Genomic DNA, 14260 nt, shown 5'->3' with positions numbered 1-14260 from the left:
AGTCGAACATTTTCATGAAGTATTTCAGCTTCAAAAAAGTTGAACATTTTCATGACAGGATTTCGGATTTAAAAAAGTCGAACATTTTTATGACAGTATTTCGGCGTTAAAAAAGTCGAAAATTTTCATGAAGTATTTCAGCTTCAAAAAAGTTGAACATTTTCATGACAGTATTTCGGCTAGAAAAAAGGTGAAAATTTTCACGACAGGATTTCGGCTTTAAAAAAGTCGGACATTTTCAAGCAGTATTTCAGCTTCAAAAAAGTTGAAAATTTTCATGAAAAGATTTCGTTTTCAAAAAAGTTGAACATTTTCATGACAGTATTTCGGCTTCAAAAAAGTTGAAAATGTTCATGAAGTATTTGGGCTTCAAAAAAGTTAAAACTTTTCATGAAGTATATCGGATTCAAAAAAGTTGAAAATTTTCACGACAGGATTTCGGCTTTAAAAAAGTCGAACATTTTCATGCAGTATTTCAGCTTCAAAAAAGTTGAAAATTTTCATGAAGTATTTTATCTTCAAAAAGTTGAAAATTTTCATGAAGTATTTGGGCTTCAAAAAAGTTGAAAATTTTCATGAAAAGATTTCGGCTTCAAAAAAGTTGAACATTTTCACGACAGGATTTCGGCTTCAAAAAAGTTGAACATTTTCATGAAGTATTTCAGCTTCAAAAAAGTTGAACATTTTCACGACAGGATTTCAACTTCAAAAAAGTTGAACATTTTCATGAAGTATTTCAGCTTCAAAAGGATTTCAGCTTTAAAAAAGTCCAAAATTTTCATGAAGTATTTCGGCTTCAAAAAAGTTAAAAATTTTCATGAAGTATATCGGATTCAAAAAAGTTGAAAATTTTCACGACAGGATTTCAGCTTCAAAAAAGTTGAAAATTTTCATGAAAAGATTTCGGCTTCAAAAAAGTTGAAAATTTTCATGAAGTATTTGGGCTTCAAAAAAGTTGAAAATTTTCATGAAAAGATTTCGGCTTCAAAAAAGTTGAACATTTTCACGACAGGATTTCGGCTTCAAAAAAGTTGAACATTTTCATGAAGTATTTCAGCTTCAAAAAAGTTGAACATTTTCACGACAGGATTTCAACTTCAAAAAAGTTGAACATTTTCATGAAGTATTTCAGCTTCAAAAGGATTTCAGCTTTAAAAAAGTTAAAAATTTTCATGAAGTATATCGGATTCAAAAAAGTTGAAAATTTTCACGACAGGATTTCAGCTTCAAAAAAGTTGAAAATTTTCATGAAAAGATTTCGGCTTCAAAAAAGTTGAACATTTTCATGAAGTATTTCAGCTTCAAAAGGATTTCAGCTTTAAAAAAGTTAAAAATTTTCATGAAGTATATCGGATTCAAAAAAGTTGAAAATTTTCACGACAGGATTTCGGCTTTAAAAAAGTCGAACATTTTCATGCAGTATTTCAGCTTCAAAAAAGTTGAACATTTTCATGAAAAGATTTCGGCTTTAAAAAAGTCGAACATTTTCATGAAGTATTTCAGCTTCAAAAAAGTTGAACATTTTCAGGAAAAGATTTCGGCTTCAAAAAATCGAAAATTTTCATGACAGTATTTCAGATTCAAAAAAGTTGAAAATTTTCACGACAGGATTTCGGCTTCAAAAAAGTTGAACATTTTCATGCAGTATTTCAGCTTCAAAAAAGTTGAAAATTTTCATGAAAAGATTTCGGCTTCAAAATAGTTGAAAATTTTCACGACAGGATTTCGGCTTTAAAAAAGTCGACCATTTTCATGAAGTATTTCAGATTCAAAAAAGTTGAACATTTTCATGTAAAGATTTCAGCTTCATAAAAGTTGAAAATTTTCACGACAGGATTTTGGCTTTAAAAAAGTCGACCATTTTCATGAAGTATTTCAGCTTCAAAAAAGTTGAACATTTTCATGAAAAGATTTCGGCTTTAAAAAAGTCGAACATTTTCATGAAGTATTAAAGCTTCAAAAAAGTTGAACATTTTCATGAAAAGATTTCGGCTTCAAAAAAGTTGAAAATTTTCACGACAGGATTTCGGCTTTAAAAAAGTCGACCATTTTCATGAAGTATTTCAGATTCAAAAAAGTTGAACATTTTCATGAAAAGATTTCGGCTTCAAAAAAGTTGAAAATTTTCATGAAGTATGTCGGATTCAAAAAAGTTGAAAATTTTCATGAAGTATTTCGGATTCAAAAAAGTTGAAAATTTTCACGACAGGATTTCGGCTTTAAAAAAGTCGAACATTTTCATGCAGTATTTCAGCTTCAAAAAAGTTGAACATTTTCATGAAAAGATTTCGGCTTTAAAAAAGTCGAACATTTTCATGAAAGAATTTCAGCTTCAAAACAGTTGAACATTTTCGTGAAAAGATGTCGGCTTCAAAAAAGTTGAAAAATTTCATGAAGTATTTGGGCTTGAAAAAAGTTGAAAATTTCCATGAAGAAATTCGGCTTCAAAAAAGTTGAAAATGTTCATGAAGTATTTGGGCTTCAAAAAAGTTGAAAATTTTCATGAAGTATTTCGGCTAGAAAAAAGTTGAAAATTTTCATGAAGTATTTCGGATTCAAAAAAGGTGAAAATTTTCATGACAGGATTTCGTATTCAAAGAAGTTGAACATTTTCATGCAGTATTTCAGCTTCAAAAAAGTTGAAAATTTTCATGAAAAGATTTCGGCTTCAAAAAAGTTGAAAATTTTCACGACAGGATTTCGGCTTTAAAAAAGTCGACCATTTTCATGAAGTATTTCAGATTCAAAAAAGTTGAACATTTTCATGAAAAGATTTCGGCTTCAAAAAAGTTGAAAATTTTCATGAAGTATGTCGGATTCAAAAAAGTTGAAAATTTTCATGAAGTATTTCGGATTCAAAAAAGTTGAAAATTTTCACGACAGCATTTCGGCTTTAAAAAAGTCGAACATTTTCATGAAGTATTTCAGCTTCAAAAAAGTTGAACATTTTCATGAAAAGATTTCGGCTTCAAAAAAGTTGAAAATTTTCACGACAGGATTTCGGCTTTAAAAAAGTCGACCATTTTCATGAAGTATTTCAGATTCAAAAAAGTTGAACATTTTCATGAAAAGATTTCGGCTTCAAAAAAGTTGAAAATTTTCATGAAGTATTTCGGATTCAAAAAAGTTGAAAATTTTCATGACAGGATTTCGGCTTTAAAAAAGTCGAATATTTTCATGCAGTATTTCAGCTTCAAAAAAGTTGAACATTTTCATGAAAAGATTTCGGCTTTAAAAAAGTCGAACAGTTTCATGAAGTATTTCAGCTTCAAAAAAGTTGAACATTTTCATGAAAAGATTTCGGCTTCAAAAAAGTTGAAAATTTTCATGAAGTATTTCGGCTTCAAAAAAGTCGAAAATTTTCATGACAGTATTTCAGATTCAAAAAAGGTGAAAATTTTCACAACAGGATTTCGGCTTCAAAAAAGTTGAACATTTTCATGCAGTATTTCAGCTTCAAAAAAGTTGAAAATTTTCATGAAAAGATTACGGCTTCAAAAAAGTTGAAAATTTTCACGACAGGATTTCGGCTTTAAAAAAGTCGACCATTTTCATGAAGTATTTCAGATTCAAAAAAGTTGAACATTTTCATGAAAAGATTTCGGCTTCAAAAAAGTTGAAAATTTTCATGAAGTATTTCGGATTCAAAAAAGTTGAAAATTTTCATGACAGTATTTCGGCTTTAAAAAAGTCGAATATTTTCATGCAGTATTTCAGCTTCAAAAAAGTTGAACATTTTCATGAAAAGATTTCGGCTTTAAAAAAGTCGAACAGTTTCATGAAGTATTTCAGCTTCAAAAAAGTTGAACATTTTCATGAAAAGATTTCGGCTTCAAAAAAGTTGAAAATTTTCATGAAGTATTTCGGCTTCAAAAAAGTCTAAAATTTTCATGACAGTATTTCAGATTCAAAAAAGGTGAAAATTTTCACAACAGGATTTCGGCTTCAAAAAAGTTGAACATTTTCATGCAGTATTTCAGCTTCAAAAAAGTTGAAAATTTTCATGAAAAGATTACGGCTTCAAAAAAGTTGAAAATTTTCACGACAGGATTTCGGCTTTAAAAAAGTCGAACATTTTCATGCAGTATTTCAGCTTCAAAAAAGTTGAACATTTTCATGAAAAGATTTCGGCTTCAAAAAAGTTGAAAATTTTCATGAAGTATTTCGGCTTCAAAAAAGTCGAAAATTTTCATGACAGTATTTCAGATTCAAAAAAGGTGAAAATTTTCACAACAGGATTTCGGCTTCAAAAAAGTTGAACATTTTCATGCAGTATTTCAGCTTCAAAAAAGTTGAAAATTTTCATGAAAAGATTACGGCTTCAAAAAAGTTGAAAATTTTCACGACAGGATTTCGGCTTTAAAAAAGTCGAACATTTTCATGCAGTATTTCAGCTTCAAAAAAGTTGAACATTTTCATGAAAAGATTTCGGCTTCAAAAAAGTTGAAAATTTTCATGAAGTATTTCGGCTTCAAAAAAGTCGAAAATTTTCATGACAGTATTTCAGATTCAAAAAAGGTGAAAATTTTCACAACAGGATTTCGGCTTCAAAAAAGTTGAACATTTTCATGCAGTATTTCAGCTTCAAAAAAGTTGAAAATTTTCATGAAAAGATTACGGCTTCAAAAAAGTTGAAAATTTTCACGACAGGATTTCGGCTTTAAAAAAGTCGACCATTTTCATGAAGTATTTCAGATTCAAAAAAGTTGAACATTTTCATGAAAAGATTTCGGCTTCAAAAAAGTTGAAAATTTTCATGAAGTATTTCGGCTTCAAAAAAGTCGAAAATTTTCATGACAATATTTCAGATTCAAAAAAGGTGAAAATTTTCACGACAGGATTTCGGCTTCAAAAAAGTTGAACATTTTCATGCAGTATTTCAGCTTCAAAAAAGTTGAAAATTTTCATGAAAAGATTTCGGCTTCAAAAAAGTTGAAAATTTTCACGACAGGATTTCGGCTTTAAAAAAGTCGACCATTTTCATGAAGTATTTCAGATTCAAAAAAGTTGAACATTTTCATGAAAAGATTTCGGCTTCATAAAAGTTGAAAATTTTCACGACAGGATTTCGGCTTTAAAAAAGTCGAACATTTTCATGCAGTATTTCAGCTTCAAAAAAGTTGAACATTTTCATGAAAAGATTTCGGCTTTAAAAAAGTTGAACATTTTCATGAAGTATTAAAGCTTCAAAAAAGTTGAACATTTTCAGGAAAAGATTTCAGTTCCAAAAAAGTTGAAAATTTTCATGAAGTATTTCAGCTTCAAAAAAGTTGAAAATTTTCATGAAAAGATTTCGGCTTCAAAATAGTTGAAAATTTTCACGACAGGATTTCGGCTTTAAAAAAGTCGACCATTTTCATGAAGTATTTCAGATTCAAAAAAGTTGAACATTTTCATGTAAAGATTTCAGCTTCATAAAAGTTGAAAATTTTCACGACAGGATTTTGGCTTTAAAAAAGTCGACCATTTTCATGAAGTATTTCAGCTTCAAAAAAGTTGAACATTTTCATGAAAAGATTTCGGCTTTAAAAAAGTCGAACATTTTCATGAAGTATTAAAGCTTCAAAAAAGTTGAACATTTTCATGAAAAGATTTCGGCTTCAAAAAAGTTGAAAATTTTCACGACAGGATTTCGGCTTTAAAAAAGTCGACCATTTTCATGAAGTATTTCAGATTCAAAAAAGTTGAACATTTTCATGAAAAGATTTCGGCTTCAAAAAAGTTGAAAATTTTCATGAAGTATGTCGGATTCAAAAAAGTTGAAAATTTTCATGAAAAGATTTCGGCTTCAAAAAAGTTGAAAATTTTCACGACAGGATTTCGGCTTTAAAAAAGTCGACCATTTTCATGAAGTATTTCAGATTCAAAAAAGTTGAACATTTTCATGAAAAGATTTCGGCTTCAAAAAAGTTGAAAATTTTCATGAAGTATTTCGGATTCAAAAAAGTTGAAAATTTTCATGACAGGATTTCGGCTTTAAAAAAGTCGAATATTTTCATGCAGTATTTCAGCTTCAAAAAAGTTGAACATTTTCATGAAAAGATTTCGGCTTTAAAAAAGTCGAACAGTTTCATGAAGTATTTCAGCTTCAAAAAAGTTGAACATTTTCATGAAAAGATTTCGGCTTCAAAAAAGTTGAAAATTTTCATGAAGTATTTCGGCTTCAAAAAAGTCGAAAATTTTCATGACAGTATTTCAGATTCAAAAAAGGTGAAAATTTTCACAACAGGATTTCGGCTTCAAAAAAGTTGAACATTTTCATGCAGTATTTCAGCTTCAAAAAAGTTGAAAATTTTCATGAAAAGATTACGGCTTCAAAAAAGTTGAAAATTTTCACGACAGGATTTCGGCTTTAAAAAAGTCGACCATTTTCATGAAGTATTTCAGATTCAAAAAAGTTGAACATTTTCATGAAAAGATTTCGGCTTCAAAAAAGGTGAAAATTTTCATGAAGTATTTCGGCTTCAAAAAAGTCGAAAATTTTCATGACAGTATTTCAGATTCAAAAAAGGTGAAAATTTTCACGACAGGATTTCGGCTTCAAAAAAGTTGAACATTTTCATGCAGTATTTCAGCTTCAAAAAAGTTGAAAATTTTCATGAAAAGATTTCGGCTTCAAAAAAGTTGAAAATTTTCACGACAGGATTTCGGCTTTAAAAAAGTCGACCATTTTCATGAAGTATTTCAGATTCAAAAAAGTTGAACATTTTCATGAAAAGATTTCGGCTTCATAAAAGTTGAAAATTTTCACGACAGGATTTCGGCTTTAAAAAAGTCGAACATTTTCATGCAGTATTTCAGCTTCAAAAAAGTTGAACATTTTCATGAAAAGATTTCGGCTTCAAAAAAGTTGAAAATTTTCATGAAGTATTTCGGCTTCAAAAAAGTCGAAAATTTTCATGACAGTATTTCAGATTCAAAAAAGGTGAAAATTTTCACAACAGGATTTCGGCTTCAAAAAAGTTGAACATTTTCATGCAGTATTTCAGCTTCAAAAAAGTTGAAAATTTTCATGAAAAGATTACGGCTTCAAAAAAGTTGAAAATTTTCACGACAGGATTTCGGCTTTAAAAAAGTCGACCATTTTCATGAAGTATTTCAGATTCAAAAAAGTTGAACATTTTCATGAAAAGATTTCGGCTTCAAAAAAGTTGAAAATTTTCATGAAGTATTTCGGCTTCAAAAAAGTCGAAAATTTTCATGACAATATTTCAGATTCAAAAAAGGTGAAAATTTTCACGACAGGATTTCGGCTTCAAAAAAGTTGAACATTTTCATGCAGTATTTCAGCTTCAAAAAAGTTGAAAATTTTCATGAAAAGATTTCGGCTTCAAAAAAGTTGAAAATTTTCACGACAGGATTTCGGCTTTAAAAAAGTCGACCATTTTCATGAAGTATTTCAGATTCAAAAAAGTTGAACATTTTCATGAAAAGATTTCGGCTTCATAAAAGTTGAAAATTTTCACGACAGGATTTCGGCTTTAAAAAAGTCGAACATTTTCATGCAGTATTTCAGCTTCAAAAAAGTTGAACATTTTCATGAAAAGATTTCGGCTTTAAAAAAGTTGAACATTTTCATGAAGTATTAAAGCTTCAAAAAAGTTGAACATTTTCAGGAAAAGATTTCAGTTCCAAAAAAGTTGAAAATTTTCATGAAGTATTTCAGCTTCAAAAAAGTTGAAAATTTTCATGAAAAGATTTCGGCTTCAAAATAGTTGAAAATTTTCACGACAGGATTTCGGCTTTAAAAAAGTCGACCATTTTCATGAAGTATTTCAGATTCAAAAAAGTTGAACATTTTCATGTAAAGATTTCAGCTTCATAAAAGTTGAAAATTTTCACGACAGGATTTTGGCTTTAAAAAAGTCGACCATTTTCATGAAGTATTTCAGCTTCAAAAAAGTTGAACATTTTCATGAAAAGATTTCGGCTTTAAAAAAGTCGAACATTTTCATGAAGTATTAAAGCTTCAAAAAAGTTGAACATTTTCTTGAAAAGATTTCGGCTTCAAAAAAGTTGAAAATTTTCACGACAGGATTTCGGCTTTAAAAAAGTCGACCATTTTCATGAAGTATTTCAGATTCAAAAAAGTTGAACATTTTCATGAAAAGATTTCGGCTTCAAAAAAGTTGAAAATTTTCATGAAGTATGTCGGATTCAAAAAAGTTGAAAATTTTCATGAAGTATTTCGGATTCAAAAAAGTTGAAAATTTTCACGACAGGATTTCGGCTTTAAAAAAGTCGAACATTTTCATGCAGTATTTCAGCTTCAAAAAACTTGAACATTTTCATGAAAAGATTTCGGCTTTAAAAAAGTCGAACATTTTCATGAAAGAATTTCAGCTTCAAAACAGTTGAACATTTTCGTGAAAAGATGTCGGCTTCAAAAAAGTTGAAAAATTTCATGAAGTATTTGGGCTTGAAAAAAGTTGAAAATTTCCATGAAGAAATTCGGCTTCAAAAAAGTTGAAAATGTTCATGAAGTATTTGGGCTTCAAAAAAGTTGAAAATTTTCATGAAGTATTTCGGCTAGAAAAAAGTTGAAAATTTTCATGAAGTATTTCGGATTCAAAAAAGGTGAAAATTTTCATGACAGGATTTCGTATTCAAAGAAGTTGAACATTTTCATGCAGTATTTCAGCTTCAAAAAAGTAGAAAATTTTCATGAAAAGATTTCGGCTTCAAAAAAGTTGAAAATTTTCACGACAGGATTTCGGCTTTAAAAAAGTCGACCATTTTCATGAAGTATTTCAGATTCAAAAAAGTTGAACATTTTCATGAAAAGATTTCGGCTTCAAAAAAGTTGAAAATTTTCATGAAGTATGTCGGATTCAAAAAAGTTGAAAATTTTCATGAAGTATTTCGGATTCAAAAAAGTTGAAAATTTTCACGACAGCATTTCGGCTTTAAAAAAGTCGAACATTTTCATGAAGTATTTCAGCTTCAAAAAAGTTGAACATTTTCATGAAAAGATTTCGGCTTCAAAAAAGTTGAAAATTTTCACGACAGGATTTCGGCTTTAAAAAAGTCGACCATTTTCATGAAGTATTTCAGATTCAAAAAAGTTGAACATTTTCATGAAAAGATTTCGGCTTCAAAAAAGTTGAAAATTTTCATGAAGTATTTCGGATTCAAAAAAGTTGAAAATTTTCATGACAGGATTTCGGCTTTAAAAAAGTCGAATATTTTCATGCAGTATTTCAGCTTCAAAAAAGTTGAACATTTTCATGAAAAGATTTCGGCTTTAAAAAAGTCGAACAGTTTCATGAAGTATTTCAGCTTCAAAAAAGTTGAACATTTTCATGAAAAGATTTCGGCTTCAAAAAAGTTGAAAATTTTCATGAAGTATTTCGGCTTCAAAAAAGTCGAAAATTTTCATGACAGTATTTCAGATTCAAAAAAGGTGAAAATTTTCACAACAGGATTTCGGCTTCAAAAAAGTTGAACATTTTCATGCAGTATTTCAGCTTCAAAAAAGTTGAAAATTTTCATGAAAAGATTACGGCTTCAAAAAAGTTGAAAATTTTCACGACAGGATTTCGGCTTTAAAAAAGTCGACCATTTTCATGAAGTATTTCAGATTCAAAAAAGTTGAACATTTTCATGAAAAGATTTCGGCTTCAAAAAAGGTGAAAATTTTCATGAAGTATTTCGGCTTCAAAAAAGTCGAAAATTTTCATGACAGTATTTCAGATTCAAAAAAGGTGAAAATTTTCACGACAGGATTTCGGCTTCAAAAAAGTTGAACATTTTCATGCAGTATTTCAGCTTCAAAAAAGTTGAAAATTTTCATGAAAAGATTTCGGCTTCAAAAAAGTTGAAAATTTTCACGACAGGATTTCGGCTTTAAAAAAGTCGACCATTTTCATGAAGTATTTCAGATTCAAAAAAGTTGAACATTTTCATGAAAAGATTTCGGCTTCATAAAAGTTGAAAATTTTCACGACAGGATTTCGGCTTTAAAAAAGTCGAACATTTTCATGCAGTATTTCAGCTTCAAAAAAGTTGAACATTTTCATGAAAAGATTTCGGCTTCAAAAAAGTTGAAAATTTTCATGAAGTATTTCGGCTTCAAAAAAGTCGAAAATTTTCATGACAATATTTCAGATTCAAAAAAGGTGAAAATTTTCACGACAGGATTTCGGCTTCAAAAAAGTTGAACATTTTCATGCAGTATTTCAGCTTCAAAAAAGTTGAAAATTTTCATGAAAAGATTTCGGCTTCAAAAAAGTTGAAAATTTTCACGACAGGATTTCGGCTTTAAAAAAGTCGACCATTTTCATGAAGTATTTCAGATTCAAAAAAGTTGAACATTTTCATGAAAAGATTTCGGCTTCATAAAAGTTGAAAATTTTCACGACAGGATTTCGGCTTTAAAAAAGTCGAACATTTTCATGCAGTATTTCAGCTTCAAAAAAGTTGAACATTTTCATGAAAAGATTTCGGCTTTAAAAAAGTTGAACATTTTCATGAAGTATTAAAGCTTCAAAAAAGTTGAACATTTTCAGGAAAAGATTTCAGTTCCAAAAAAGTTGAAAATTTTCATGAAGTATTTCGGCTTCAAAAATGTTGAACATTTTCATGACAGTATTTCAGATTCAAAAAAGGTGTAAATTTTCACGACAGGATTTCGGCTTCAAAAAAGTTGAACATTTTCATGCAGTATTTCAGCTTCAAAAAAGTTGAAAATTTTCATGAAAAGATTTCGGCTTCAAAAAAGTTGAAAATTTTCATGAAGTATTTCGGCTTCAAAAAAGTCGAAAATTTTCATGAAAGAATTTGGGCTTGAAAAAAGTTGAAAATTTCCATGAAGAAATTCGGCTTCAAAAAAGTTGAAAATGTTCATGAAGTATTTGGGCTTCAAAAAAGTTGAAAATTTTCATGAAGTATTTCGGCTAGAAAAAAGTTGAAAATTTTCATGAAAAGATTTCGGCTTCAAAAAAGTTGAAAATTTTCATGAAGTATGTCGGATTCAAAAAAGTTGAAAATTTTCATGAAGTATTTCAGCTTCAAAAAAATTGAACATTTTCAGGAAAAGATTTCGGCTTCAAAAAAGTCGAAAATTTTCATGAAGTATGTCGGATTCAAAAAAGTCGAACATTTTCATGAAGTATTTCAGCTTCAAAAAAATTGAACATTTTCAGGAAAAGATTTCGGCTTCAAAAAAGTCGAAAATTTTCATGACAGTATTTCAGATTCAAAAAAGGTGAAAATTTTGACGACAGGATTTCGGCTTCAAAAAAGTTGAACATTTTCATGCAGTATTTCAGCTTCAAAAAAGTTGAAAATTTTCATGAAAAGATTTCGGCTTCAAAAAAGTTGAAAATTTTCACGACAGGATTTCGGCTTTAAAAAAGTCGACCATTTTCATGAAGTATTTCAGATTCAAAAAAGTTGAACATTTTCATGAAAAGATTTCGGCTTCAAAAAAGTTGAAAATTTTCATGAAGTATGTCGGATTCAAAAAAGTTGAAAATTTTCACGACAGGATTTCGGCTTTAAAAAAGTCGAACATTTTCATGCAGTATTTCAGCTTCAAAAAAGTTGAACATTTTCATGAAAAGATTTCTGCTTTAAAAAAGTCGAACATTTTCATGAAGTATTTCAGCTTCAAAAAAGTTGAACATTTTCAGGAAAAGATTTCGGCTTCAAAAAAGTCGAAAATTTTCATGACAGTATTTCAGATTCAAAAAAGTCGAAAATTTTCATGACAGTATTTCAGATTCAAAAAAGGTGAAAATTTTCACGACAGGATTTCGGCTTCAAAAAAGTTGAACATTTTCATGCAGTATTTCAGCTTCAAAAAAGTTGAAAATTTTCATGAAAAGATTTCGGCTTCAAAATAGTTGAAAATTTTCACGACAGGATTTCGGCTTTAAAAAAGTCGACCATTTTCATGAAGTATTTCAGATTCAAAAAAGTTTAACATTTTCATGAAAAGATTTTGGCTTCATAAAAGTTGAAAATTTTCACGACAGGATTTCGGCTTTAAAAAAGTCGAACATTTTCATGCAGTATTTCAGCTTCAAAAAAGTTGAACATTTTCATGAAAAGATTTCGGCTTTAAAAAAGTCGAACATTTTCATGAAGTATTAAAGCTTCAAAAAAGTTGAACATTTTCAGGAAAAGATTTCAGTTCCAAAAAAGTTGAAAATTTTCATGAAGTATTTCGGCTTCAAAAATGTTGAACATTTTCATGACAGTATTTCAGATTCAAAAAAGGTGAAAATTTTCACGACAGGATTTCGGCTTCAAAAAAGTTGAACATTTTCATGCAGTATTTCAGCTTCAAAAAAGTAGAAAATTTTCATGAAAAGATTTCGGCTTCAAAAAAGTAGAAAATTTTCATGAAGTATTTCGGCTTCAAAAAAGTCGAAAATTTTCATGAAAGAATTTCAATTTCAAAACAGTTGAACATTTTCGTGAAAAGATGTCGGCTTCAAAAAAGTTGAAAAATTTCATGAAGTATTTGGGCTTGAAAAAAGTTGAAAATTTCCATGAAGAAATTCGGCTTCAAAAAAGTTGAAAATGTTCATGAAGTATTTGGGCTCCAAAAAAGTTGAAAATTTTCATGAAGTATTTCGGCTAGAAAAAAGTTGAAAATTTTCATGAAGTATTTCGGATTCAAAAAAGGTGAAAATTTTCACGACAGGATTTCGGCTTCAAAGAAGTTGAACATTTTCATGCAGTATTTCAGCTTCAAAAAAGTTGAAAATTTTCATGATAAGATTTCGGCTTCAAAAAAGTTGAAAATTTTCACGACAGGATTTCGGCTTTAAAAAAGTCGACCATTTTCATGAAGTATTTCAGATTCAAAAAAGTTGAACATTTTCATGAAAAGATTTCGGCTTCAAAAAAGTTGAAAATTTTCATGAAGTATTTCGGCTTCAAAAAAGTTGAAAATTTTCATGAAGTATTTCGGATTCAAAAAAGGTGAAAATTTTCACGACAGGATTTCGGCTTCAAAGAAGTTGAACATTTTCATGCAGTATTTCAACTTCAAAAAAGTTGAAAATTTTCATGATAAGATTTCGGCTTCAAAAAAGTTGAAAATTTTCACGACAGGATTTCGGCTTTAAAAAAGTCGACCATTTTCATGAAGTATTTCAGATTCAAAAAAGTTGAACATTTTCATGAAAAGATTTCGGCTTCAAAAAAGTTGAAAATTTTCATGAAGTATTTCGGCTTCAAAAAAGTTGAAAATTTTCATGAAGTATTTCGGATTCAAAAAAGTTGAAAATTTTCACGACAGGATTTCGGCTTTAAAAAAGTCGAACATTTTCATGCAGTATTTCAGCTTCAAAAAAGTTGAACATTTTCATGAAAAGATTTCGGCTTTAAAAAAGTCGAACATTTTCATGAAGTATTTCAGCTTCAAAAAAGTTGAACATTTTCGTGAAAAGATTTCGGCTTCAAAAAAGTTGAAAATTTTCATGAAGTATTTCGGCTTCAAAAAAGTCGAAAATTTTCATGACAGTATTTCAGATTCAAAAAAGGTGAAAATTTTCACGACAGGATTTCGGCTTTAAAAAAGTCGAACATTTTCATGCAGTATTTCAGCTTCAAAAAAGTTGAACATTTTCATGAAAAGATTTCGGCTTTAAAAAAGTCGAACATTTTCATGAAGTATTAAAGCTTCAAAAAAGTTGAACATTTTCAGGAAAAGATTTCAGTTCCAAAAAAGTTGAAAATTTTCATGAAGTATTTCGGCTTCAAAAATGTTGAACATTTTCATGACAGTATTTCAGATTCAAAAAAGGTGAAAATTTTCACGACAGGATTTCGGCTTCAAAAAAGTTGAACATTTTCATGCAGTATTTCAGCTTCAAAAAAGTTGAAAATTTTCATGAAAAGATTTCGGCTTCAAAAAAGTAGAAAATTTTCATGAAGTATTTCGGCTTCAAAAAAGTCGAAAATTTTCATGAAAGAATTTCAGCTTCAAAACAGTTGAACATTTTCGTGAAAAGATGTCAGCTTCAAAAAAGTTGAAAATTTCCATGAAGAAATTCGGCTTCAAAAAAGTTGAAAATGTTCATGAAGTATTTGGGCTTAAAAAAAGTTGAAAATTTTCATGAAGTATTTCGGCTAAAAAAAAGTTGAAAATTTTCATGAAGTATTTCGGATTCAAAAAAGGTGAAAATTTTCACGACAGGATTTCGGCTTCAAAAAAGTTGAACATTTTCATGCAGTATTTCAGCTTCAAAAAAGTTGAAAATTTTCATGAAAAGATTTCGGCTTCAAAAAAGTTGAAAATTTTCAC

This window comes from Labrus mixtus, chromosome 4 (genome assembly GCF_963584025.1).
Source record: "Labrus mixtus chromosome 4, fLabMix1.1, whole genome shotgun sequence".
Lineage (NCBI taxonomy): Eukaryota > Metazoa > Chordata > Actinopteri > Labriformes > Labridae > Labrus > Labrus mixtus.
Note: the sequence above shows the minus strand (reverse complement) of the source record.